General features: G+C 34.6%; 1 long non-coding RNA gene across 3 annotated transcripts; it reads left to right on the plus strand.

Moving 5' to 3' along the window:
* Positions 1 to 10,605: 10,605 nt before the first annotated feature.
* LOC143257699 (uncharacterized) lies at positions 10,606 to 26,730 on the plus strand. 3 transcript variants are annotated; one of them, XR_013031983.1, is made up of 5 exons: positions 10,606 to 11,257; positions 11,652 to 11,841; positions 17,827 to 17,966; positions 21,181 to 21,501; positions 23,640 to 26,730. It is a non-coding gene; the product is annotated as an uncharacterized LOC143257699 (long non-coding RNA). The 3 variants fall into 3 exon arrangements; XR_013031985.1 differs by having other exon boundaries at positions 17,827 to 17,926; XR_013031988.1 differs by lacking the exon at positions 17,827 to 17,966.

Raw genomic sequence — 26,730 nt, forward strand, 5'->3', positions numbered from 1 at the left:
AAATAAACCACATTTATACGAAATGTAATACAGGGGCTGTATTTGTGAAAGAAAAATAAAATGTGCTCGAAATAATCTGAAAACTGTCAGCGGTGTTGTTAATGAAAGAGTAAAAACACGCCATCAATGGGATGACAAGAAATGTCTATGTAAATCAGAACAAGGTTAATACTTACCTTGCAAGTCCTAACGCCCTCGAGACAGAAACGAATTTGGATTAAAATGATAAATTTTCTCTCATGATCCATATTCTCTCTATAGATGACCAAAAAGAAAACCGGAAGCATCTCTGTTCCACGTGACAGCATTAAAGTAACCCTCCCCAACCACACACACTCACACAAGATATGGAACTTGTGGATGACCAAAGCAGAAAAGTTAACCCACTACATAACTCAAGATCACGAACTTTAACACATATTTCGAATTGTGACAATTAAGTAACAAATAAATAGAACGGAGAGAGATTTGTACACAGAGAAAATGTTTACTGGTAATCCTACAAATAACAATATAAATAGAAAATATCCCACCAATACAACAGGCAAGGTGTCGCGTGTGCTTTAAGTATAGCTAACAACAGCTGATGAAAACTTTGATATAAGAAAACACCACAACTAACTTTGTAAGTTAAACGATGGTGTAAGATTAAACCACCAGATAAGAACAGACTCAAGATGAGTTAAGATGTTCTCACTTTAATTTCTGTAAACTTCATTGGATGTGTGAAAGTCAAGGCCGCACTTGGACTGTACTAATAAAATAACTCCAAACGACTCTAATAATGGTAGAGCTAACTATACTATCACATAAAACATACTTCATTGTGTTCATAAGACTCTGAAACACTGGCCTTATGATAAGAGTAGACGAAGGAGGCTAAAATTCATCAACAAGAAGTGGATACCTAACACTTCTTAAAATCACAGAGACCGCATGACGTCATCCTGCTGCTCCTCTACAATATTTTATGCGTTTAGATAACTTCAAACTCCATCTTAGAAAACTCAGAAAAACTGAACGATTCGGATCATTTTTTGCAGAGTGATGAGGACCCTCAACCTTAATGTGCTTCAAAACTTTGGTACAAGTCCAATCACATTTTACAGAGCTATTATCCCAAAACTGCAAACATGACCTATATCCCCATTATAAAAAATGCTTGAAAGTGATCCATAATCCGGGTTCGCACTTGGATCTGGGCCAAATTTGGAGAGGGTCGTTCCATGATGACTTTCCATATTGTTTGTTTGTTTTTAGGAATTTTGTGCAAAGCTACACGAAGGCTATATGCTATCGTCATCACCACCTACCGCCAACTCTTTTACCAACGAATAGTGGGATTGCGCGAAAATTCAAAACCCAACAATCAAAAAACAATTATTCTTGTAAGCAAATTAGAAAAGTAGGCGTCATGTAACCCAGTTGGCCCTCCAAGGAAGGTAAAAGTTACTATCCTACATGAGTAATCCGGTGTTTTAGTAAAGTTAATATATAGTACAGTACAACTGCAGCACGAAATAGGATAACCTCCTTGATTACACGGTGCTTTGGGTTAAATTATCACTGTGCAAATATCTATACCACAAGAGCGTTTGTTTAAAATCACGCACAGCGACAAAAAGTGAGATTGACTTTAACATTACAGCATCCCACAAGTAAGAGAGCAAATGTATGCGTTGTCGAGGCTCAAACTCACGGCCTGTGGATTAAAAGTCGAGTAAGCTAACCATCAAGCCAGGTGTGTTACAAGAAGGGTGATGTGCAGTGCATTTTGTACCTTGCGTTTATCATCAGTTCTCAATAAGCTATAACAACATAAACAGAACATTTTACAGATATAATTTCTGTATTTTTAACAGTGTTGCGGCATCATTATGCAACATTTACCTGTGTAGCTTAGTGTTATAAACTATGACATCAACTAATAGGGGAAGAAAGTTTCTTTCTAGTAGTGAAGTTAAACACAGTCAAGTAGCCTAATTTAGTTAACTATCAACATTTTAAGCCTTCTGAACGTAACTGAAACCGAAAACAAGGTTTCTGTCATACTGATGGATCGTAATTTTCTTCAGCGAATCCCGTAAATACTGTTCCAGTGTCAATGCTGAATGAAAGACCTCAATGTGACAGGCGTGTGGTATGGGCAAATTTGGGTTGAAATATTTTGTTTTGTTTCTTTATATTCGCGTTACCGAATACATAGACTGTTTAGTCAAGAGTAAATGATGATCAATAATCGTGTAGCGTTATTTTATCAACCGTTTATCCAAGCTTCAATTGAAAGAACGTATTACCTAAATTTGAAGGCAACAACTTATTACACATAATTTAATTAACCATGAAATGGACTTTTTCACGTACTTTGTAAGTAACGAGAGTATATTCCTTTAAAAAATATGTACTAAAATAGCTAAGTTCTACAGAAGGCGCTCTCTTCATATGACGAAATAAAGAAATAACCAATGATTCGTTTCTCCAATAAAAATGCTGATTTCGTAATTATCCAGTTTCGATGATGTATCGAATTAGAAGTTTTCAATAACTGTAACAGCTGTTTCAGCGGAAGAAACAATAATTAGTTTGTAGCAAACAACCAAACGACCACGATTCGTCTCATAGTGTAACACTAAAAATCTTCTAAGATTACGATGTACCCATTATTGTACTAATACAATCTAAAGAAAACATACTATAGAAAAGAATTATTGATAAACGTCAATCAGTCTTCACTTTTTGTTATTAAAAAGTGTGGATAAAACCTTTACTGTTCAACAGTTTCATCTATCACATCTTTGGTATTCACTGTCAACTGGACCTATTTTATTTATGTAATTTTCTGGTAATAATAAATAACATGATATTAGTTTGTTTCCAACGCCTCTATACACTTCGTATTTTCTGGTAATAATAAATAACACTCTCTGAGTTTGTTTCCAATGCCTCTATACACTACGTATTTTCTGGTAATAATAAATAAAACGATATTAGTTTGTTTCCAACACCTCTATACACTTCGTATTTTCTGGTAATAATAAATAACACTATATTAGTTTGTTTCCAATGCCTCTATACATTACGTATTTTCTGGTAATAATAAATTACACGATATTAGTATGTTTCCAACGCCTCTATACACTACGTATTTTCTGGTAATAATAAATAACACTATATTAGTTTGTTTCCAACGCCTCTATACACTACGTATTTTCTGGTAATAATAAATAACACGATATTAGTTTGTTTCCAACGCCTCTATACACTTCGTATTTTCTGGTACTAATAAATAACACTATATTAGTTTGTTTCCAATGCCTCTATACACTACGTATTTTCTGGTAATAATAAATTACACGATATTAGTTTGTTTCCAACGCCTCTATACACTACGTATTTTCTGGTACTAATAAATAACACTATATTAGTTTGTTTCCAACGCCTCTATACACTACGTATTTTCTGGTAATAATAAATAACACGATATTAGTTTGTTTCCAACGCCTCTATACACTTCGTAATTATTATTATTTTCAAAGAGTAGCAAAAATTTGTTGCTAATTTCGTGTTTGAAACTTCTTTCTTAATGAAAGTAAAATACACGAAATATTTCTCTCTCAAACTGTTCACATGTTATTTCTTAATTTCTTCAGTACATATTATATAACTATAGTAGCGATAATAAATGAGAACTAAATTTCACACCTCGTAGGTCACATGAGCTCAAACAGCCAATCAGTGCGTGAAGGACATAAAATAAAACAAAAACAGTCTATGTACAATACTATCACATATGTTTACTGATTATTATGTAAACTAACAAATACAGTTTCATAAGTGTTAATAAAGTTTATCAATTTTATCCGTTGTAAGTAACTACGTTTTACATTTATTCTCTGTTTTCTATACCTTTACAATGTTGACTACAAACCACAATCACTTATCTGAACTTCGGTGCACATTACATCCGCTTTAAAACAAGCATGTGAATAAAGAGGGCGCTGCTGCAGCTTTTTCTCATAAGAAAGGTAACGACTCGTGAAAAGTTGTAACTAGAGGAAATGACGTTATTTGTTTTCCGACTCTAATTAGTTACTCAATTCTTTGAACGTTTTAGTTTTTCTTTCTTAGCCAATTACACGATAATTTCATTTGTCTTTCTATAATTAACTTCCGCTTTCTCGGGATTCCACTAGGGGGTGTTAGTTTCCACGTGATTCACGATCGTCTCAATGTCACTCATACGTTCTTCTTTATTTTTACTTTTAAGTAGTTAAAATCACTAAATCACTAAAAAGGAATATCACGATAAGAAAACTATTAAAATACATTCCTAATTAGATGTACAGAATATAACCACGAAAATCAGTTTCAACAACACTCTATTCTAATGTCTTATAATAATCAACAACAATCACTGTCTTATAATAATCAACAATCAAATATTCTATTGTCTTACAATAATAAACAGCACTGTACTTAATGTCTTATATTAATCAACAATACTGTATTCTACTGTTCAATAACATTACATTCCACTGTCTTACAATAATAAACAACACGATGTTGTAATGCCTTATAATAATAAACAACACTATATTGTAATGTCTTATAACAAAAACAACACTATATTCTAATGTCTTATGATAATAAATAACATTGTATTCTAATATCTTGTTATAATCAACAACACTGTATTCTAATGTCTTATATTAATCAACAACACTGAATTCTTCTGTTCTTTAATAGCAACACTATATTCTACTCTCTTATAATAATCAACAACACCATATTCTACTGTCTTATATCAATCAACAACACTGTATTCTTCTGTTCTTTAATAACAACACTATATTCTACTGTCTTATAATAATAAACAATACTGTATTCTAATGTCTTATATTAATCAATAACACTGTATTCTATTGTCTTATAATAATAAACAAAACTGTATTCTAAAGTCTTATAATAATAAACAACACTGTATTATAATGTCTTATAATAATCAACAACACTGTATTACAATGTCTTATAATAATAAACAACACTGTATTCTAATCTTATATTAATCAACAACACTGTATTCTAATCTTATATTAATCAACAACACTGTATTCTAATGTCTTATATTAATCAATAACACTGTATTCTGTCTTATAATAATAAACAAAACTGTATTCTAAAGTCTTATAATAATAAACAACACTGTATTATAATGTCTTATAATAATCAACAACACTGTATTACAATGTCTTATAATAATAAACAACACTGTATTCTAATCTTATATTAATCAACAACACTGTATTCTAATGTCTTATATTAATCAATAACACTGTATTCTGTCTTATAATAATAAACAACACTATATTCTACTGTCTCATAATATCAAGCATTACTATATTGTACTTAACATATTTTTCCAAGTTCTACTGGACGAAAATCAGTTGTATTTGAGATTCGGTTACTTGGAAAAATCATTACTTTTGAAAAAAAAACAAAAAAAAACGTAATGTCTTATATTAATGTAATGTCTTTATCTTTAAGAAAACTAGAGTTTGTATCTGAAGATAAACCAAGACAACCTGTTTTAAATACTATGCGTTGCTGAGTCACTCAGGCTGTTATTTCTGCATCAGTATAATTGCAAGGAACATGTATGTGATATTCATTTCATTTTATTAACACCATCTAAACCTATTGAAGTAGAAGGAAATAAAACATTTAAATAACAGCGATTTGTAACAGAATTCTTGTGTTAGATTTCCTTAGTATTAAAATAACTAGCGAAGCCCTTCATTCGATTTTTGGAACAGTTTCGATATGTCTTTTGAACAGATAAATTACTATTACTTTAAGAAAGAGTTTTATCTTAATTGCATCTCCCTATTATACGTTTCGTTTTTTGTTTTTTCACAAATGATTAAACCAAAAATGTTCATACAATCTGAACTGAATTTAGTTTTTTTTAAACTAAATAACTGTTTAAACTAAAACAAAACAGCATTGTCAATCAATAGATAGTTTGTCACACTTTTTATTAAAACTACCAAGTTAATTCCCTCAAGTCTAACACACGGGAAACTCATTTTCAATCACGCTTTTATAATTAAACTTCATAAATACATTAGTTAATGCATATAAGTAAACATTGCATGCAAGTATTTAAAATAGAAGGTATTTCCTTTGTAAATTTCTAACTTATTTTATTCAGGTTAGTTCAGCAGTAACTCTGCAGGTTTACTGTGCAAAACAAAAATCAGGTTTTCAATACTCGTGGTAAGAAAAGCGCAAATAGCCCATTCTGTAACAATTGGTTTAACAATAAACAAGCTAAGTCTTCTGTCCATAATTAACAACTTCAAAGTGGTTAATGGTTTTGTTGAAACAACTTAATATTATTTCACATATTTCATTAAGGTCCACACGTTTCTTACATTTACAGTATACTGTATAACAATGATTTAAAGGGTTTTTTTATAAAACAAATAACTAAAAACCCACATATAAATATGTATAGACAGATAAATAAATAGACAGGCAAGCATACAATTTTTTTTTTTTTTTGGCTAAATGAGTTTAATATGATTAAGACAAATACACTTTGAATTACAGAAATAACATTTTAGTCCACTTCGCATCACTATAAGTATCATGTACACATTATTATTTCAATGCTCAATGCATTTCAAATAAGTTGTTGACTCGTGGCTTACCAAGAGTTTATCTTCATCAATGTCTACAGAACAGAGGGTGTTGTTGACTCTTCATAAAAGCTTCCAGTGTTTGTTTGTTTTAGTTCAAAATTACACACTAGGTTATCTACACTCTATCCGTCACGGGAACCAAACCCCAGATGTTTGTGCTTTGACTCTGTAAACTTACCACTGACTCATCGGAGGGACATTTTTTTCCAAACTGAACATAGGTCATTTCAAGAGAACCATCACCAACACCACTATCGTACGCGTGTTGATGGTTTAATAATTCATAGAGGGCTGTAAGATATCCAAGTCCCATTAAACGAAATTAGAATGAAAATCCATCCGTATAATAAGTAGCTTAAAGCTTCACCTGTCAATTTCAAAGCACCATCAACCCACGTGGGATCCAGATCATATTAGAGAGCTACCATGTGCTCCGCTGACGAGAATGTCTGTTACACGTGACATGCTTTCGGTTCTAAAGGACAGGGAATAATGTATTCATCCTTGTGAATGTAAAATAGCTTCAGTCACAAACATTTTATGTATTATACCATTCATTACAAACCATAATTGGTCTCTCCTAGTCCATTCACTTACCGAACTATGTCTTTCTTCCTACTTTCTATCTCCTAAATAAAGTATGGCCTGTTCTTCATTTTTTATATTCACGTTTTTTCCTACGTTTATCATAAATATCATAAACTTCAAAGAAGATGCCAGTTCATCTAAGCTTCTTTATTCAAAGTTTTTTCTCGTTACGTTAATGTATTTTACATTACAATATATATATATATGAAACCTTTGCTATGTTATTGTTATTCTCTGTTCGTGTACGTATTTTCTTCTTCATTTTTACACTGAAAATATATTTTGTGTGTAAATTTCAGGGTTCTATACCGGAAATTTACATTCTTTTCAATAATATATAACAAAAGAGTAGAATTCCAGTGCTTTTAAGGCCTTTGAAGGGTCGTTGGTATTTCAGTCTTTATGGTGGTATTTTACTCTCAAGACACTTTATTTAAACGTCATAGCGCGAACCTGAAAGAGAGCTGTATGAATTCGTTTATATGGTTTTTCATATTTAAAATCGTCAGAATCATGTCGATCCCTTAAAACACGAAGCTAATCTTTCAACTTAAACGTGAAATGGTTGAATCTTAACGTAAAGCATCTTATTCAAACTGACAATTGTATTCATTTTTACTGACAAGAAATTAATTGGTTGTTTTCTATAAAGTATCTTAGTAAAGTAATAGTTACTTCAGTTTCAGCTTCTTATGGTGTCAACCACTGAAAGGGTCAATAAAAATTATTTTATCTTCTCAGAATAGTAATATTTACTATTAACACATTAAATTGACTTATTTAGTCCTGTTTACTTAGAATACAATGACCGTATTCTTAACTTCTTACAAGCTTAACACATTAAATTACTGATTTAGACTTGTCTACTAAGATTACACTGACCATTTTGTTGACTTTTTACCAGTTTAACACATTAAACTAACTGATTTAGACTTCTCTACTTATATTACATTGACCGTTATATTATATTCCTACCAGTTTAACATGTTAAACTAACTGATTTAGACTTATCTACTTAGATTACACTGACCGTTATATTACATTCCTACAAGTTTAACACATTAAAGTACCTTATTTAGTCTTGTCTACTTAGATTACACTGACCATTTTAATACCTTCCTACAAGTTTAACACAATTATTAAACTAACTGATTTAGTCTTCTCTACTTGGATTACACTGACCATTATATTACATTCCTACAAGTTTAACACATTAAACTAACTGATTAAGTCTTCTCTACTTAGATTACACTGACCGTTTTATTTACTTCCTACAAGTTTAACACAATAAACTGATTTAGACTTGTCTACTTAGATTACACTGACCGTTATATTACATTCCTACAAGTTTAACACATTAAACTAACTTATTTAGTCTTGTCTACTTAGATTACACTGACCGTTTTAGTAACTTCTTACAAGTTTAACATATTAAAGTAACTGATTAAGTCTTGTCTACTTAGATTACACTGACCGTTTTAGTAACTTCCTACAATTTTAACATATTAAACTAACTGATTAAGTCTTGTCTACTTAGATTACACTGACCGTTTTAGTAACTTCCTACAAGTTTAACATATTAAACTAACTGATTACGTCTTGTTTACTTAGATTACACTGACCATTATATTACATTCCTACAAGTTTAACACATTAAACTAACTTATTTAGTCTTGTCTACTTAGATTACACTGGCCGTTTTATTAACTTCCTACAAGTTTAACACATTAAACTAACTAATTTAGACTTGTCTACTTAGATTACACTGACCGTTTTATTAACTTCCTACAAGTTTAACACATTAAACTAACTGATTTAGACTTGTCTACTTAGATTACACTGACCATTATATTACATTCCTACAAGTTTAACACATCAAACTAACTTATTTAGACTTGTCTACTTAGATTACACTGACCATTATATTACATTCCTACAAGTTTAACACATTAAAATGACATATTTAGTCTTGTCTACTTAGATTACACTGGCCATTTTCTTAACTTCTTACACGTTTAACACATTAAACTGATTTAGACTTGTCTACTTAGATTACACTGACCGTCATATTACATTCCTACAAGTTTAACACATTAAACTAACTTATTTAGTCTTGTCTACTTAGATTACACTGACCGTTTTATTTACTTCCTACACGTTTAACATATTAAACTAACTGATTCAGTCTTGTCTACTTAGATTACACTGACCGTTTTAGTAACTTCCTACAAGTTTAACATATTAAACTAACTGATTAAGTCTTGTCTACTTAGATTACACTGACCGTTTTAGTAACTTCCTACAAGTTTAACATATTAAACTAACTTATTAAGTCTTCTCTACTTAGATTACACTGACCGTTTTAGTAACTTCCTACAAGTTTAACATATTAAACTAACTGATTAAGTCTTGTATACTTAGATTACACTGACCGTTTTAGTAACTTCCTACAAGTTTAACATATTAAACTAACTGATTAAGTCTTGTTTACTTAGATTACACTGACCGTTTTATTGACTTCCTGTAAATTGAACACAGTAGACCTGGTTACCAGTGGGGTATTTAGGTAGGGGATAGATGGGTATCATCCCTAGGGTTGATGTTCTTAATGAGGGCCAGTTGATAATTTTATTATATGTAAAATTACGTATGATGTAGAACCCACACAACTCTTAAAGGGCTAGATAACCGTTGTTTTTAAACGTACACATAATAAAATAATTATCTTTCTGTGAGTTTAACGGTCGTGTTTATTTCTGACTTGACGTTATTGTTTTTACAACTGAAAATATGATAAAGAATCGTATAAGAGGCGTACCATAACGTTCTGTTTTAAATTTTTAACAAAGTGTTGAAATGTTAAATAACGTAATATGGTCCTACTTAGTTTTGGTGTCCCCCTTCTAACTTGTCGCCTCACATGTGTAGAATAATACGTTGGATTTCTCTTGGACCCTAGAAGATAATTGCTATTATGTCAAATATATTTAATAAGCAGTGACACGAGGGTTCTGTTGTATTGTAATGGAGACTGTCAAATATCAATCGTTGTTCTGGTTAGTATCCAATGTGATCAGATATTGCTAATACTTAGTTACCAATTACTGTGTATCTCAAGTTCCTGCTGAATATTCTTCTCGGAAGGGATTTTCTACAGTTGTCTTTGGTGAAGTTCGATCCCGGATTTTTTCATGGAAGAGCTGGTGTATGATCCGCTCGTCTGAAGTTATGTAATTAATTATAACAACGATTACAAAAATTCTGCTTAAAACGTTTCACACAGTCATAATTCATCTTAACTTGACAGCAGGAGGTTGAGTAAAGCAACGAGAAATAATTTAAAAGTTTTTTCTTTACTAAATCAATGCTTAAAGAAAGAGTGTAAGATGCGATGTAAGCGACTAGAGACCGTGCGGACAGCACAGTGATGTGTGTCCCTACTATAATCTTAGTTTCATGGTTTCAAAGTTGATGAATTTTGTTGTTCAGTGAAATGTTGTACGTCTCCCATATTTAAAATTCAGAACGGTGTTCCTCTGCGTCTCACCATCAATTTTGTTAGATAGCCACCACGTCCACCTAAAAACCACTGACGACGGCCACCAAAGATTGATTGCAAGTCCTTGCCCAAGTAGTCCCATGGAACTGGAGTAGTGTGGAAAAAGGAAGAAAACATCTATCGAATTTGGAAGTTTAAGAACAGCCAGCACAACGTGTTGGCGCGAGAAAAGAAACCGAAGTGCTGTAAATCTATTAGTGACGAAATGGTATATGTTGGTTGCCTAGGTAACAGAGCTGTATCTCAGCCATTGTTGTTTGGTTAAAGACAGTTATGGCAGTCTCGTGAATCACAGTGTTATCGTAATCAAATAAATGTTTGTATAGGTGTATCTGCGGGAAGCTATTATGTGAGCAAATGGATACTGGACACCCGATATGACGGCAAATTTGTTTTTCAATTTCCAGTAAGTAATAAGTTTAATTTGTTTTTAACTGAAAGCTGTCAGGTGTTAACATAGTCCAAACGTTCCGCTGTTTATTTATCTCTTGTTTAAACTGAGAGAAAAATGTTCATATTAAACCTTCTGCAACGTTCTGAAGTTATATAAACAGTATAATAGATAAATTAACATGAGCTACACTGGGTTTCCTAACGTATGATTTTTGCTTATTAGCCTTTAAAAATGTCAGGTTTCGTAATTCCAAAATTTAAAAATCTTATGGTTGGTGTGACATTGTGATTACTATGTTACAACTGTCTTTTCTCAAGTATATTAGCGATAGGTGATGTTGATTATAATTGTTTTCTATCAAGACTATTAGCAGTGGCTGATGTTGATTAAACTGTCTTCTCTGAAGTCTATTAGCGGTGGGTAATGCTGACTACAGCTGTCTTCTCTCAAGTCTATTAGCGGTGGGTGATGTTCACTACAACTGTCTTCTCTCAAGTCTACTAGCGGTGGGTGTTGCTGACTACAACTGTCTTTTCTCAAGTCTATTAGCGATGGGTGATGTTGACTTCAACTGTCTTCGCTCAAGTTTATTAACGGTGAGTGAGGTTGACTATAACTGTCTTCTATCAAGTCTATTAGCGGTGGGTGATGCTGACTACAAGTGTCTTCTCTCAAGTCTGTTAGCGATGGGTGATGTTGAATACAACTGTCTTCTCTCAAGTCTGTTAGCGATGAGTGATGTTGGCTACAACTGTCTTCTCTCAAGTCTGTTAGCGATGGGTGATGTTGAATACAACTGACATCTCTCAAGTCTGTTAGCGATGGGTGATGTTGACTACAACTGTCTTCTCTCATGTCTATTAGCGGTGAGTGATGTTCACGACAACTGTCTTCTCTATCTACCCTATCTACAGTACTACTTGTTCATGAAGTAACCCTATCTACAGGACTGCTTGTTCATGAAGTAACCCTATCTACAGGACTGCATCTTTATGAAGTTAGCCAAAAAACAGAACTACTCATGAAGTAAGCCTACAATCAGTACACTGTGTTGATGGAGTAAGCCTACAGTTAGTACACTGTGTTGATGAACTAAGCCTATAGTTAGTAAATTGTGTTGATGAAGTAAGCCTAAAATCAGTGCATTGTGTTGATGGACTAAAACTACGGTTAAAAGAGTGTGTTGAAGAACTAAGCCGACAGTTACTACATTGTGTTGGAGAAGTAAGCCTATAATCAGTGCTTTGTGTTGATGCACTAAAACTACGGTTACCACACTGTGTTGGAGAAGTAAGCCTATAATCAGTGCATTGTGTTGATGCACTAAAACTACGGTTACCACACTGTGTTGATGAGCTAATCCTACGCTTAATAGTTTGTGTTGGTAAGGTAAGTGTACGGTTAGTAAATTGTGTTGATGAAGTAATCCTACAATTAGTACATTGTATTGATGAAGTAAGCCTACAGTTAGTATATTGTGTTGATGAAGTAAGCCTACAGTTAGTACATTGTGTTGATGAAGTAAGCCTACAGCTAGTAAACTGTGTTGATGAAGTAATACTACAGTTAGTACATTGTGTTGATGAAGTAATCCTACAATTAGTACATTGTATTGATGAAGTAAGCCTACAGTTAGTACATTGTGTTGATGAAGTAAGCCTACAGTTAGTACATTGTGTTGATGAAGTAAGCCTACAGTTAGTAAACTGTGTTGATGAAGTAATCCTACAGTTAGTACATTGTGTTGGTGAAGTAAGCCTACAGTTAGTACATTGTGTTGATGAAGTAATCCTACAGTTAGTACATTGTGTTGATAAAGAAAGCCTGCATGCAGTTAGTACATTGTGTTGATGAAGTAAGCCTACAGTTAGTAAACTGTGTTGATGAAGTAATCCTACAGTTAGTACATTGTGTTGGTGAAGTAAGCCTACAGTTAGTACATTGTGTTGGTGAAGTAAGCCAACAGTTAGTACATTGTGTTGGTGAAGTAATCCTACAGTTAGTACATTGTGTTCATGAAGTAATCCTACAGTTAGTACATTGTGTTCATGAAGTAATCCTACAGTTAGTATATTGTGTTGATGAAGATCCTACAGTTAGTACATTGTCTTGATGAAGTAAGCCTACAGTTAGTACATTGTGTTGGTGAAGTAAGCCAACAGTTAGTACATTGTGTTGGTGAAGTAATCCTACAGTTAGTACATTGTGTTCATGAAGTAATCCTACAGTTAGTACATTGTGTTCATGAAGTAATCCTACAGTTAGTATATTGTGTTGATAAAGAAAGCCTGCATGCAGTTAGTACATTGTGTTGATGAAGTAAGCCTACAGTTAGTAAACTGTGTTGATAAAGAAAGCCTGCATGCAGTTAGTACATTGTGTTGATGAAGTAAGCCTACAGTTAGTAAACTGTGTTGATGAAGTAATCCTACAGTTAGTACATTGTGTTGGTGAAGTAAGCCTACAGTTAGTACATTGTGTTGGTGAAGTAAGCCAACAGTTAGTACATTGTGTTGGTGAAGTAATCCTACAGTTAGTACATTGTGTTCATGAAGTAATCCTACAGTTAGTACATTGTGTTCATGAAGTAATCCTACAGTTAGTATATTGTGTTGATGAAGATCCTACAGTTAGTACATTGTCTTGATGAAGTAAGCCTACAGTTAGTACATTGTGTTGATGAAGGAAGCCTGCATGCAGTTAGTACATTGTGTTGATGAACTAAGCCTACAGTTAGTACATTGTGTTGATGAACTAAGCCTACAGTTAGTACATTGTGTTGATGAAGTAAGCCTACAGTTAGTACATTGTGTTGGTGAAGTAATCCTACATTGTGTACGAATAATGAATGGAAAATTTAATTTCAGTAAACATTTATATGAAAAGCTAATTAGCAAAAATAGATTGTGGTTTGTACTCTTGGATACCTCAATATGGGAGCACTACACTGTTAGCCAAAGGTTTGGGGTTGAAGTCACTTATCGGGTTTATTCGTGTAAAAATGTATCTTAAATGTGTTTTTTCAGTTCGAAAGATAAAAAGCAAATAGCCTGACTTTAAAATACAAAAAAAGATAGAAAATATGAAATAATACATAAATAGCTCATAAATCCAAAACGAACTTGTTGCGGTCAAGTGTTTAGTATGCCTGACTGTGAATCCAAGGTTTGTTTCCCTTTGCCACAAAATCACACTTCGCTTTTCAGGATGTGGCGGGTCAGAATGACAGTCAAATCTGAATGTTCGATTAGAGTTTGTTTTTTGAAGTTGGCGCAAAACTACATGAGGGCTATCTATACTAGCGTCCCTAATTTAGCAGTGTAAGACTAGAGGGAAGGCAGCTAGTCATCCTCACCCACCGCCAAATCTTGGGCTATTCTTTTACCAACGAATAGTGGGATTGACCGTGATAGTTGCTTTTTGCTAGTTTTATATAAAACGTCCAAGCTTACAAAGTCCAATATTGTGCCTTGTTCAATTTAAAGATACGTAGAGACAAGACAAGATGAGAAAATTAGAACACAGTCAACAGATTCTAAGAAACATTTTGTTGCTGTCGTGTTTGGATAGTTAAATACAAACATGTTTATGACAAGAGATTTTGTTGTTTTATTTGTGGTTTTGCAGAAAAAGACCGGATAACAAAGTCCGATAGTTTTAATTGTTTAGTTTAAAGAAATATACGAGTAGTGTTGAAAATAAGGTGAGTATTACTAAATCAGATAATATTTATTACAACGTTTCATCCACAACTTAAACAGTTGAAATATGATTAAATTTCTCATCACAAGACGTGGAGAATCGAACAATGAATGTCTCGACAAAATATTAAATCAGGCATATATCTTTATTAGTGGTAACATCAGCTACATCCCTCTGAACATCTGTATTATTATCGTATTTAAATCACAACACATCCGAATGATTAACTTAAACAAAAACATCGTATGCCGCGATAAATCTCGGGTTCTGGATAAACAGTTAGGTTCTTCTAATTTAACTTCAGTCTAACACAGTCAGGCATTCATCTGAGTCTTCGGATAAAAACTGTTCAGTTATTAGATAACCTAACGAGTGTAATTAGTAAATAAAAACCTCTAACCTAGCGCATGTAATTATTAGATAAAACCCTCTAACCTAACGTGTGTAATTAATTATTAGATAAAACCCTCTAACCTAACGTGTCCAGACATAAAATAAAACAAGTTTTTAATTTGAATAAACAACTAGATATTCAGTTTCTTCGTTAATAATAAGGAAAAAAGTTATTTTATTTTATTAACTATAAGAAGTTCGTTATAAAACGGGGATTTCCATCCCTTTTTTCTTGGGAGGGAGGGAGCTAATATTCCCCAAAGTTATAATACATCCATTCTGAAGGAGGACTTTCAGCTCGTTCCAGTTCTATCTGTTGCTGAATTTCGTATTATACAAACACGTGAGTATGCTCGTTGTGTCCGTACTAAGTTTATATATTACGTCATACATACAAACCTGTTCATTTCCCCCCTCCCCCTCGAGAGCTCACTTCCCTCAAGGGGTCACTTATTTCTTCCAGTGAATCGCTGATGTGAAGAAAATACTTTCTTCAAATATGGTCTTTTCTTCCCCGAACGCCACCTATATGATTTTTTTCTTTACCAAATACGTCAAGTACATCGTTTTATGTTATCTTAAGCTGAAAAGGAAGAGAAAAAATAGAGAAAGCGAAAAACTTGTATTGGAGAGTATAATATGACGAAAACACCAATACTTTCACACGTGATTGTTTAAACGTCGCCATGTGTCGTACCATACACCAAAGCCGCCATCACGGGAGAAATACCATATTATATTTTCAACATTTTCGTTTCTTTGACCCAATCTGTTCAGTCACGTATGGTCACTTCTATTTTTCTATATTTCTCTTTTTAATTTTATAAATTGCGGAAATTCGCAGCTACGTTCATGCATGGTATGGATTGGTTTGTTTTGAATTTCGCGCAAAACTACAAGTTACAGCTGTATGCTGTAATTTTCTTCTGTCTGTTCTATTTTCCCTCAAATATTCTTCGTAAGAATAATTTTGTGAAAATTCTACTTTATAAATTTAATTTATAATAAACTACCGTGATTTGATTGGTTTGAACTTTGCACAAAGCTACACGAGGGCCATCTGCCCCTAATTTTGCAGTGTAAGACAAGAGGGAAGGCAGCTAGTCCTCACCACCCACAGCCAACTCTTGGATTACTCTCTTACCACCGAATAGTGGGATTGACCGTCACATTATATAACGCCCCCACGGCTGAAAGGGCAAGCATGTTTGGTCCTTTCGGGATTCGAACCCGCGACCCTCGAATTACGAGTCAAACGCCATAACACGCTTGGCCATGCCGGGCCGAGAAGGAAGCTAATCAACATCAACCACCGCCAACTTTTTGGTTACTGTTGTCTGACTAGATTGTGGAATTTGATTTTCTCACTGTAACACATTTACGTTCACAAAGTGCGAAACTAGTTTTTGAGTCAAAGGGTCTCTAACCATGAACCCCTGGGTTTAGAGTCCGAGTGCCTTAACCATCTGGCCACCGAGCCGCGCGGTGTAGAACGGAATTGCGTAACGACAGAATGTAAATTTAAATTTAGCGCCCTAGTTCGTATTTAACAAATTAATCTATATGTAACATATTTCAGTTTTCTTGGAATATTTAGAACAACGGTGTTATACGGGTTACTTGTGCGGCAAGTGGGTTAGCGGTTTATCTTAAGAGACCCAATAGTTCAGATACAGTCAAAACAACCCATCATTTTTTAATCTACTCTTACACGAACAGATGAGTTGACTGTCACCGTTCTGACGCACTCTAAGGGAAAGTGGTACATTACGGCTCGAAACTCGGACTTCCCAAATCGCAGCCACTAGGCCTTGTCAACCCTAGAAGCACAACACCAACAAGAATATATCCAAATAAACTCGTGTTTTCACTAGATGGCGGTGTAGTCGAGCAGCTAGCTACTTCACTTTTTGTTTTTACTCGATGTTTTCGTTATTTTCTGTTTGTTAAGTTGTTTACCCAGTAATAATTATAAATTAACAACGTTCCAGCAAAATGTGAAACACACTTACGAGATCAAACACAGTTTCAAAACTATAACAGTCGTATATTTTTGGAAAACACATTCGAAGTTCAAAACTCTGGAGATTTAAATACGTGTAAACACGTCAAGTGACGGTGTCGGTTTAAATGCACGCGCTAACGAGTACTGCTACTACCCAAAGTTCCTTACGAATTTTTATTCGAATTAGCTGTTTTTTTTTAGGGTTACACGTATTTAATTTCTCCTAAAATTCAAGTACTTATAACATATTATTCCCTTAAGAAAAAAAACAGCTAAAGAAATGGACGAGATAACTATTGTTTACGATCACAAATTACATTTATATTTCAATAATATTCCCAGACAAGTAATATTGCAAAAATTACTATTTCTTCCTTAAAAGGAGTGATTCATTTTAATTTTCTATTATTGAATAGCAAGAATAAGGCTTGGCGGTACCATTAATTAACCAACTAATGCATATCTTATGTTTGTTCTACAGAAAAACCACCTTGGAACATCTCCTGCCACTGTGAGAATTGAACCCTGGATCTTAGCATAGTAACTTCGAACACTAAAAGCTATGTTACTGGGAAACACATGTAATATGTCACCTCGTTTTGTTGTTTGTTTTTCCCTGAGGTAAATTACTGTCATTGTATAGATTATTTTAGGAATTTCACAATTTCAACGTTTTGGTGCTAAAAAACGTAACCATCGAAACTTGGTAGCTGTTTCTAATAGTTCAAATATAAAATTAATAAGAATGTTCAATGTTTTAAAATGTACAATAATTTATTGTACAATTAAAACATCCACTTGTTTTGATTGGAAAAGTTCCACCATCTTCAGGACACCAGAAGAAACGCATAAATGTTTATGTTTTCATACCAGGACGTTCGCCTCCCAGTGGCTCAGCGGTATGTCTGCGGACTTACAATGTTAAAAACCGGGTTTCGATACCCGTGGTGAGCAGAGCACAGATAGCCCATTTTGTAGCTTTGTGCTTAATTAAAAACAACAACCAGAAGGTGCACGTGGACAATTGGTATATTATTAATGTAGCACGTGATAAAATTCTTGACATAACATTGGATGAGATAACTTTAAAAAGTTAAGCTAAAAATGAATTAAACATAATATTTTCAAATTAATAAACATAAAGTTATTTTGAATAGAGGTACAGGCTCAGGTGCCACAGAATTAATTTTTTGGAAATTCTGTAGATGGCGCTGTATAATATGCAAACAATAAACGTGCACATGCTAGTACCAGAAGAGTAAAATTTAACAATTAACAGTTACTGCTCTTGCCAATGAAATATCAGAACAGGGCGGGAAAAGTTAAAACAATGCGCAACGTGACAACAAGGCTTTAAACTGACAGGTCGTAAAGAAACGGCACTCGCAGTTTCGGGCTTTGGCGAAGTATATAAACCATGAAACAGGAAAAAGGATGTTTTCAAACGACGCTGGTGAAGTATAATCTTTTGTCGTATCAACGATAAAACTTTAAAGTTGTAAGGGATACGATACTGACTTTCGTCCGTATCCACATAGTAGACTAACTCAGTAAAGTTGTCAGGGATACGATACTGACTTTCGTCCATATCCACATAGTAGACTAACTCAGTAAAGTTGTAAGGGATACGATACTGACTTTCGTCCATCTCCACACAGTAGACTAACTCAGTAAAGTTGTAAGGGATACGATACTGACTTTCGTCCATCTCCACATAGTAGACTAACTCAGTAAAGTTGTAAGGGATACGATACTGACTTTCGTCCATCTCCACGTAGTAGACTAATTCAGTAAATAATTAGTTATCTTCTTAAGCCTTTTAAGCTCGCGCGCTGACCATTACGTATGGTAATAGATGACGTCGACCTGAGTCCGCTGCAGAAACATTTCTTCTAAAAAGGGTACAAACTCACTTTATTATGTTTGTCGCCATCACTTCCTTTCTGACTGTTAGGAATTATGGTGGGCGTGGCTAAATCCATTACTGGGTTCTGAATTAACACCTTCCCTGATGAACTTCAAAAGGTCAAGGTTATTAACCTGTTGACTGCCAAGTATTTCAGCTGCTACAATACAACTATAATGCTTCTTCATTTTGTAACGTTTGTCGTGACGCCATTTTGGATCGAAAGTAAAACTATTTGTAAGTAGGTCAAATGCATGTAAGGTGCTGACATGTAGTGTTGAAGTTAGGTATTACTGAGAACGAATTAACTCGTCCGTGGCACTGTGTTACCGATCGGCTTGGACGAGTTATCTCGTCTACGGCACTGAACAGGTTAAAAGGACTTCTCTCGATCCAGATTATCACTTGTTCTACCGAAAGTGAAGTAAAGAAATATAGTTTAAAAGGTAACTGAAAACGTAACATTCGAGAATATGTAGAAAACATTCTAGAAAAGTACAGGATTGGATGAAATTTACCACAATGGATGGCCGTCTGTATTTCTCAATATAAACTTAATTTTTACATCGTAATTGTCTTTCTACTGAGTCATTGGTAAGTTTAAAGACTTGCGATGCTAACAATAATCCAGTGTTCGACTCCCCGTGGTGGACGGAACGCAGATAGTCCATTATGTAGTTTTGCACTAAATCTCCTTCATCATCAACTGTTGAACTTAAGCATAGGGGGCACTGTGCTTTCTTGTTATTATTTTATCTATAATTAAGCACAAAACTGCACAATGGGCTACCTATGCTCTGTCCACCACTGGTATCGAAATCCAGTTTCTAGCGGTGTGAGTCTGCTGTGCCACTGGGGGGCGTTTACTTATTAACTAAACTCACATCATGTCATATGTCATGTGGTCTATGTCTATTTGACTGAGTAAACTTATCAACTTCTACGAACCCAGTAGCTTGTAACGTAAAACACAAATATTCTAAGTATTTTAAAGTCTCTAATTAATAAAATTACAATATACAAATGAACAAAACATGCATTTAGTTCTAGGTCCTAAAACTGAACCAAAAGGTTTCTGTATATGAGATCGGACGGAATAAAATTATAGTTTTATTTTAACCCACATTTATCGTTTAACACTGTGGGTGGCGTTCCAGCTCCATTATATGACTATATTGTGGTACTTCTCGAGTCCGGAAACTTTATTAATTTGCTTGACCGTTTCTTTGATTTTTTAAGTTCAAATATTATGAAAAGAATATCTGCACTGTGGTCACCGAGGAGATCGAACCCCGGATTTTAAGGCCGTTGACTTATTGTTGCAGTCATGAAACATGTAAACAAATAAACCCATCCAAAATCGCTACAATTGAAAAAGACTTCACATTCCAAAGCTGAAAGAGTTTTATTTAGATGTGCTCATGAGATTGTGTTGACTGCTGAACAAACAGACAACCGATCCGTCTTATAAAAAAAAATTACACTAACATCATTTTTCATAAAAAGAGGATTGTTTTTTTTCTAGAAAACACAAACAAAACAAACGCTAGATCTTGTAGAAACTTTCAAATTCCAATAAGTATTTTAATAAATAAAAAACACCCCCTTGTGAGAAACCCCTGTTGCTCTCCAATTTTCGAAGTAATTTTTTTCTTATCTTAAAATTGAAAGCGAGCACAAAAGAGAAAGTAATAAGGATAATGTAAAAAATGTTGTAATGTATTCCTGATAAAGGCATGGTCTTAGTACCATGCCATAGAAAGGGAAGCAAAAAAAGGCTTAACTGATAGAAAAGAAGACAAACAGCAACACCCTCTGTCGGTCAATAAGACTTGTAACATTCTTACGCGGCCCATTTTAAGTTCCTTTTTTCTATTTCACAAAGTAGTGTTTTTCATGTTGTATAAATCTACTTTATTATGTTCACAGTTCTTTACAAGAACGTCCGCTGATCTGTGATGACAAGGATTAATGGTGCCGCTGTAGGACATTACCAGTTCACTGTTGGAGGTGGACACGCCAAACGAGGCGAGACTGACTGAATGTCTGAAGACTGGTGTGCTGACGTGACGAACCATTACCAACGCCCCCTGTACACAGATATCAATGTGCTTACTGAGAACAAACATCAACTACCAGCTCCGGACCTACCACTGTCAACAAATATAACTTTTCAGATCATAAAACACACGTAAATGATGAATTCGGTGCAAGCTATCACAAACTTCTTTTCTTTAGTTTCTTTGTAAGGTAAATATCATTGTTTATCTTTAATGTTAAAGATTATGAAAATCTTTGTTTTTTTTAATGTTTAAGTCGTGTATATCTCTAAATTGTCTGAATGTAAAAAATGGGGCTTTCCTTCTTGTTCTGAGCCCCTCAGTGGCTCAGCGGTATGTCTGCGAACTTACAACGCTAAAAACCGCGTTTCGATACCCATGGTGGGCAGAGCACAGAAAGCCCATTGTGTAGCTTTGTGCTTAATTCAAAACAACAACTTTCAGCTTTAAAAGCATATTTTCAAGTTTAAAGAAATTAATAACTTTTTCAGACTTCTATTTATTCAAACACTCGATTTTAACCCTAGAATTATTGATTAGGTTTCAATCCTTCATCAGCTGTTTAAAACTGTTTATGCACTAAGTTGTGTGCGAGTCTGTGAGTTTGTTGAGCAATACAGGGTCACTAATATAAGTCTGTTAATTAATACAGGGTCCCTAATAATATACGAGTCGCACACAAAAATGTATACAGAACAACATCAATATTTCAATAAGTTTCACTTGTAACTGTTTGGGTTACACTTCGTGTTAAATATCTTTTGTTTTAATTTTATACTCGTGGGTTTGCTACTCTAGCCGTCCCTAATTTAAAATTAATAGATAAGAGTGAGAACAGATAGTCAACTCTACCCACAGCCAGTTCATGGGCTACTCTTTACTAACAAAAAGTGAGATTGACTGTCACATTATAACACTTCTATGGATGAAAACACATCATGCTTGGTAACAGGATTCGAATCTGTGATCCTCAGATTCCGAGTCGATTTTAGGCAGTTTTTTTTTCATCGAGTATCATAACAGACAAAAACATAAAATTACCCAATGTGACACAATATGTGGACCTCACTGATGTGGAAACAAGTTAGTAATTTCCGAGGTAATCTTTCTGTTTTAACTCTTCTCTCACGGGTCAGAATAATACATAAGTTTAAAATGAATGCGTCCTTATAAGACAAGCCTTTAACATGTAGATGTAGTCAGAATAATACCGAAGTTTAAAATAAAGATGTCCTTATAAGAGAGGCCCGGCACTCGACTCGTAACCCTCGTCACACCAAATGTGCTCGCCCTTTCAGCCGTGGTGGCGTTATAATGTGACGGTCAATCCCACTATTCGTTGGTAAAAAAAGTAGTTCAAGAGTTGGTGGTGGGTGGTGATGACTAGCTGCCTTCCAAAACAAACAAAAGACTACATCTACATGTCAAATGCTTCTCTTATAAATTTTTTGAATTTCGCGCAAAGCTACAAGAGGGCTATATGCACTAGCCGTCCCTAATTTAGCAGTGTAAGACCAGAAGGAAGGCAGCTAGTCATCACCACCCACCGCCAACTCTTGGGATACTCTTTTACCAACAAATAGTGGGATTGACCGACACATTATAACGCCCCCACGGCTGAAAGGGCGAGCATGTTTGGCGCGACTAGGATGCGAACCCCAGATTACGAGTCGCACGCCTTAACACGCTTGGCCATGCCGGGCCAGATGCAGTCTTTCAGTTAACTTTTATGTCCCGGTGTTAGTGATAATGAACTTACTGTAGTGATTGGCTGTTAATCGAACTGTATTGATCGGTTCTGAAATTAATAGTGATGAAGCAGGAATAAATTCATAATAATCTTTGGTTCGGCAACTTTGATTTAAAACTCAGCTAACCCTAACAAAGTAATCTACCATTACTGAATGGCAGTTCGTCGACAACTTATGTTATATATGCAAAATAAGTGATACACTTATAAAATAAAACTTTTAGCTTTAATTAAAGAATTCCCCAAAAGGAAGCGAATAACAACACAGGCCTGCAAATTTAAACTTCGTAATAGCTGTTTTAGTTTTCATTACGGATTTTTCGTAATTTAGCTACGCAGATTTCGAAAATAATATATTTTTTCTATCACGCAGACCTGTATAATTCACTTACACAAACACTTACTTGAAAATAATAGATTTGATAGCTTTACTTTCCCTCGTTGTTATAACTACATCTGTACGTGTTTAAAAGGTTTTTTTTTTTCATTTGCAATAATGCTTTATTTACATCTGTTATAAATGGAGCAACTTGTTGATTCGCTTTACTGACACTAGGTGGTGCTGTTTTCTCTAACAGTTTTGTCCCAGCATTTGAGTTACATGACTCCTGAAGTCTACCCACAGATGGACGCGTTCACAATCATCAGACATTTGACAGTAAGAGGTTTCAGTTTTCTTTCTTTTAAAAAGGAAATAGTATTTCTATTCAATTCGAGAGTTGGTTTATCCTAAACAGACACTTTGATAAACAGAGGTCCTATGTTCAAGTCCGTATCACAGTTTTTTTTTTCATTTATTGGCTTTTATTCACTTACAATAATATTTGTTGAAAATTTTACTTTCTTTGATCCATGACATGAATTAAATATGGTAATAAGACACACATACAACTTTATTTTTTTGGACATGTAAATTCAAAACTTGAAAGTAGTAAACTAGGAAAAATTTTGAAAAGTAAAACAATTTGGTGGTAGTGTCTCAAAATTATCACACTAGTGGAGTTTTTAATAAGTGTTAACATTAAGAAAAGCTATCTTGACTCTTGTCCATCTACACCCAGATCTGTAAAGCTGGAATGAACATTTCTAACTTAACGTAATTTACAGGACAACGTCGACTGTGTAAATAGAAACAATAAAATGCCCCAATTTTTACTAAAAATATTCACCTTACATATGCTTCTGATGGAAGATAAATATGGCACCATGTCTACACAAAATACACCTTACCACCGTCTCGTTCTAACGAAAAATATTGTTCACAGTCATACAGATTTAGGGTTAGGAAAAAAGAAGAAACTTTTCCTTATCTCGTTATTTGTTGAGTCAGGAAAGAATAACACACTCGTTTTATCTGCACCAATCGACTCTTTGTTTTCTGTAACAACAAAGAAAGCAGCAAACACAGCTAACGTCTACCAGGTTGTTTTGTTTTATGCTCTCCCATGCAGCGAGCTCTTCGTGAATATAGAAAACACGATAAGATCTAGAAAGAACCTTCTTTCGAGGCTATGCATTGTAACATAGACTGTGTACGAGTGGATAGTCATAAATTATAGTTTAATATAGTTTTTCCTGTTCAATCGCTGAAACGGTAAAGTATCAAACAGACACGTCTCACAGCTTATGATTAAAGCATTATTTGAAATATGTCACACTTCAAATATTTTAGTATTATTTCAAAAGCTAAGATTATTATTTAAAACGACACTTCTTTTCTTGAAACATGGGAAACAGAGACTATCCAAAATCGTTTTGACAATGTAGATTTTGTCTGCTAAATCAGGGTCATAAGGAATACGGAACCATTAAATCGCCTGTCACTTAAATGAGCGACTTTTTGACAGAACATGAGTGTGTTATAAGAGTTACAGGTTAAATCTTACTGTTCCTTGACAGCACAGTAGCGGTGAGTGCTATTGTATAGCTAGCCCCCCACCCTCCAGTGGAAAACTAAACACGATTATTCGCAGATATCCCTTGTGTAGCTTTACGTAAAAAAAAAAAACTTCAAAAATCCATAGACTTTATCATAACTTGAACAGGAAAAAGTATTTTATTCTGGTTAAACTATGGCATATTTTTGAAAAATCTGTAAAAGCTTTTATCTTTTATAAAATACAGTTTCTTGTGTTATGAACACTTGTGCAAGGCTCTCAATGGTTATCTGCATATACCTGTCTCTAATTTTAAAGTAATAGAATAGAAAGAAGACAAATATATTGAAATCATAGACACATATTTTTCTCTCTTTGTTTTATAAGTGTTATTTCTCTTAACAAAATAAAAAGAAAATGCGTTACAGAATACATAAACATATAACAAACCACTACAAACCATGAACTGTGCTGTTTCATTCTCTCAGAACACTTCAGGGGCTGTGGTGTTTTATACTGTTCGCAGATAAAAAAACTTTTATATACTCTTCAAAACAAGAAACGCAAAAGGGATATTTTTGTTATTTTAAAGAGAAATATATGTAATAACGTTACAAGCTCAGAGTATGTGATGTTACACGTGTTAAGGCACTGATTGTCAGACCAAAATGACAATAAAAGTTTTGCACTTTGAAAACGGAGGAAAACATCGGATTTTTCGCCAAAACGCATGCGTGTCCAATAAATTTGTGTGGGAGATCTGCATGTTCTGCAAGTGCAACATGTGCAAAATCCCTATAAAAGTGACGGGTTCTCGGTTTCCATAGCTCAGTGTTAAGCCACCGACACGCAATACAGTTACGCCAAGACTGACTGAAGCACAAAGCAACAACGCCATTGGTCGCTTGGAAGCAGGCAAATCTTGATCAGATGTTGCCAGAGCTGTGAATGTCCACCCAAGCACCATCACAATGGTATGGAATCGTCACCAACAACATAGATCAACTCGTGACCGTCCACGATCTGGCAGACCTCGTGTGACCACGCCCGCACAAGATCGCAACATCCGGTGGTGGTCACCTTCGGGATAGGACCACCACTGCAACGTCTACTGCCTCAACCATACCAGGGCTGCGTAGGATTTCCGATCAGACCGTACGCAACCGTCTAGATTCTTAGGCCCCATGTGCAACCCATCATGGTGAACGTCAACGACGTTTTTCAACATGACAACGCCCGTCCTCACACAGCCCGACTCACCACTGTCTTCTTGAGACACCACAACATCAACGTTCTTCCCTGGCCCTCCAGATCACCAGATTTAAACCTCATCGAACATCTTTGGGACTAGTTGGACCGACGTCTGCGACGGCGACAACCTCAACCGCAGACTACCTCAGCTTTGCAGGCTGAGTGGACAGCCATTCCACAGGATGTGATTCGTCATCTCATCGCTTCCATGGGCAGGAGACGCCAAGCAGTTATTGATGCTCATGGGGGGCATACTCGTTATTGACGTTGAGTGACGTTAAACTTCACCTAGTGAGTGTAGACTTCACCTTTGCAGACTTTGGATGTTCAGCAATGAATGTGCAAAGTTTCACACGTCATGTCTCATGTTTTTCCTTTTGCGTTTCTTTTTCTTGAAGAGTATATATGTGATATATCTTTACACTATATTTGTCGTAAAACATTAGTATTAGGCCTAAAAGTAATGCCTAACGATAAATGTAAATATATATATGTGTGTGTGTGTAATTATTTAAGCTGTAACTGTTATAAAGTTTGAAAA

Source organism: Tachypleus tridentatus, chromosome 1 (genome assembly GCF_004210375.1).
Source record: "Tachypleus tridentatus isolate NWPU-2018 chromosome 1, ASM421037v1, whole genome shotgun sequence".
NCBI lineage: Eukaryota > Metazoa > Arthropoda > Merostomata > Xiphosura > Limulidae > Tachypleus > Tachypleus tridentatus.